The sequence below is a fragment of the Fukomys damarensis genome, unplaced genomic scaffold (assembly GCF_012274545.1).
Source record: "Fukomys damarensis isolate Sample0158 unplaced genomic scaffold, DMR_v1.0_HiC HiC_scaffold_36, whole genome shotgun sequence".
Taxonomy (NCBI): domain Eukaryota; kingdom Metazoa; phylum Chordata; class Mammalia; order Rodentia; family Bathyergidae; genus Fukomys; species Fukomys damarensis.
The window spans coordinates 45571508-45575298 of record NW_022900948.1 but is presented as its reverse complement, the minus strand read 5'-3'; positions in this window follow the sequence as shown (position 1 = coordinate 45575298).

Below are 3791 nucleotides of genomic sequence, written 5' to 3'. Positions count from 1 at the left end.
AGGGAGGGCTGGGGATGTAGCTCAATGGCACTGCACCTACCTCGCAAGTGCAAGGTCCTGAGTTCAATCCCTGGTACCAAAAAAAAAAAAAAAAATGAAGCGGGTCTGCAAGCCCAGGAGAGGGGCCTCAGTGGACACAGACTGAGTGGGCCCCTGGGTCTTGGACTCCAGCCTTGAGAACTGGAGGGCATACATTTCCGTTGTTCAAGCCACCAGCCTGAGGTGATTTGTTAGGCAGCCGGTGCAGACAAATCCACCTGTCACCTTGACTCAGTTGCTGCTAGTGTGGCGAAGGTTTGCTTTATCACTTGTCCTCACCTTTTTGCACCGCATGCACACATGTTCGCCTCTTCCTGAACTCTCGAAAGTGTACTGCGTATATCATGGCCCTTGGTTCCTGAACACCTTAATGTGTTTCCTAAAAATAAGGCTATTACATACTGTAGCACAGCTACCCATTTCCGTGAACGTAAATGGATTAATTGGTCTTTTGAGATGAGGTCCCACTGCTGAACTCACTGTGTAGCCCAAACTCACTGAGATCCTCCTGCCTCGGCCTCCTGAGTGCTGAGATTACAGGGGTGTGTGTCACCACCCTTTCATCTTTGAACAAGATCATGCTCTTCCTCATTTGGAATGTGCAAATACGTGTGTGTTGGCTTCCTGCACCTGCCGGGCCCGCACAGGCCTTGGAAAGCTATGTCCTCTATTTCTGGTGTCCCCATGAGGAAAGTGGTAAAAATGGTACCCACATCCCAAGGTTGTGAAGCTTTGGTGCAATTGAAGGTGGGCAACCAGGACTTGCTGACCTGTCACCACATCACCCAGGGAAACGGTCCCTAGAACCCAGGGCCCCTGGTCTCCTCTTTAAGCGCTGAGCCTGTGACCAATAAAAGCTTGAAAGGAAACCAGGCACGGTGGCCCACACTCCCAGCACTCGGGAGGCTGAGGCAGGAGGATCGCGGCGAGTCCAAGGCCAGCCTGGGCAACTATACAGTGAATTCAAGGAAAGCCTGGACTACATAGCGAGACCTTGTCTCAAAAAGTCCACAAACAGAGCTGGGGATTTAGCTCAGTGGTTCCAGCTTCTGCCTTGCAAACACAAGGACTCGAGTTCGATCTCAGGTACAAAAAAAAAAACCCCACAAACAGAACAAAACATTGAAGGGGAGAGTGGCACAAGTTAACATTTCTGGGGCGTCTGGGTGAGGGAGGTGGCCACACATTTCCTGTGTTTCTGTGTTTGGGGTTGGGGAAGATGGAGGAGCTGATAGGTAAGGGCCCCACATCCTTGCCCCCAGCCTCCCCGTCCAGCAGCCACACACACACACACACACACACACACACGCTGTTCAGTGAGAGGCTGGGCCCAATAGGCAGCCCTGTCCCTGCCCTCCTGGGGCTTCTGGGGATAAGTGTCAGGGCAGTGGGGGCTGCGGGGAACCGGGATGGGGGTGCTGGGGTCGGGTGGGAGGCGGAGGAGGAAGGGCCTTGCTGGGGCCCCACCGTGGTCCAGCTCTGCCTCCCAGCAGGCCTTGCGCTGGGCCAGGCAGACACTGGAAGTGTGGACAGGGACCCCTCCCAGCCTCACACTCTGTGAGGCCTCTCCCCTCTGCAGGACAGGGACCCCTGTGCCAGCTGGAGATCCCTGCTTCTTGGTGCCAGGACACTCCAGGGCTGGGTCCCTCCCACAGCACCCCGCCACCCAGGGACCGGGAGTCACCGGACAGTCCCTGGCTCCACCAGCCCCACAGCTCCACCCCTGGGTGCCGGAGGACAGAGGAAGGAATGGTTACTGTTAGAAATCAGGTACCACCGAGAGCTGGCCAGGCTGTGGGAGGAAAGGCAGCCTTCTAGAATGTAAAGGAGCACAAGCACTGCAGAAATCAGCACGGAGAGTCCTCAGAAAACTCAAACTAGAAATTCCACTTGACCAGTGACCCCGCTTCTAGGCATCTTCCCCAAAGAGCTGAAGACATCACATTTCAGTGACCCACGCACACCCGTGTTGACAGCAGCTCGGTCCACAGTAGCTAAATGTCAGAAGTGGCCTATGTGTCCAGCGACAGATGAGCGGGCGGGGAAACTGTGGCCTTTACACACCATGGACTACTACTCTGCCATAAAGAAGGGTGGGCGCCACTCGTTCATAGGAAACGGATGCGCCGTGAGACCACGCTGTTAAGTGAAAGAAATGAGGCACACAAGTTATTAATACCACACGGCATCTCCTCTACGAGAAACCCAGAGTAGAAATAAATCAAAGAGCAGAATAAAATGTAGCTAGTAGGAAACAGATCTTTTGCAGACAGGAAAGGAACCAAGAGACAGAACGAGAGGAGGGAAGGGGGTGAAAAAGAAAGAGGACGCGTCCTGTGCACATACCCAGCTCTCCGTGAGGACACGATCATTCTGTACTGCGGAGGTCGGCAGGCCCGGGAGCCGAGCGCCAGTCACTGCAACCCAGGGCTTCAGTGCAGAGGAGACATCACCTCGGAACCTGACAGCCCAGGGAGGTGGCTCCGGACACAGACTTGGGGCGGTTGGTCCTTGGCAAGCCTGCTTCTGCCCAGGCCTTCACCACCTCTAGGAACCCACCAGCCCTGCAAGGGGCAGAGAGGCCCCAGTACCAGTGCATCCAGAGTAATCCCAAGGGCTGGGGATGTAGCTCAGTGGCACCATGCCTGCCTGGAAAGCACAGATCCTAAATTTGATCCTCGGTACAAAAAAAAAAAAAAAGCACAACAATCCCGGCACTAAGGAGGCTGAGGCAGGAGGATCACCTTGAGTTCCAGGCCAGCCTGAACTACATAGCAAGGAAGGCACTGTCTCAAAACAAAGAAAAATGTATATATAGGAAATCAGCTGGCATAGTGTAGCTGGCCATAATTCCTGCACTCTGAGAGGCTGAGGCAGGAGGATCCCAATTTCAAGCTCAGCCTGGGCGACTTAGTGACTTAAGCAAGATCCTGTCTCAAAATGAAACAAGAAGGGCTGGGGATGGAGCACAGTGTGAAGGCCCTGGGTTCAATCCCCAGCACCACAAGGCAGAAACAGGAAATGGGAAAACGTAGGCGTAAAAGCAGCCTGCAGTGAATGGGCGTGGACAAACACCACCCAGGCTGCACTGCCAGCTCCTGCACGTTACCCAGGGGACCCCAGGGCACAGACCCTTCCTTGGAACCCAGGAAACCGAGCCCCAGGTTGCTGGGGCTGGCTCCTGGCCCACCGTGTTCCCCTCGGCCTAGCAAGCACAGCCGCGGGCCAGTTTAGCATGTGCTCTCCCTGGCCGTGAGGCCCATCCTGCGGTGACCAGAGACGGCAGGGTCAGCACGGCCAGCTCAGGCTCCAACCCCTGGGCGCTGGGCCGCCGCTGCCCTTGGGGACAAGCGATTGGAGCCACCAACTTGCCTCTGATTCTGGGTGGGGCCTGGGCCTGCGGGTCGGAGAAGGGGCCACTGTGCTGCCTTCTGGGCGCTCACTGCCCACCGCGTCCACCCTCCTCTGGTGGCACCACCCGCCCTGACTGGAGCAGGGGAGGGCACGGGGAGCCACGCGGGGCTCCAGAGAGGTGGGCACAGGCTCAGGCTGTGCTGGAATCCCCGACTGCCGGGGAGGAGGATGTGCTACGGGAAGCGGGCACAGGCTGTGCCTTGAGAGCATATGGGAACCGGTCGAGGGCAGGAGCAGGGGCCCGGTCCGGTCCGGTCCGGGGAGGCTCACGGCCAGGAGCTGAGCTGCGCACTGGCAAGCAGAGACCTGTGTAGCTGGGACCCTCCTGCCTCATCCTA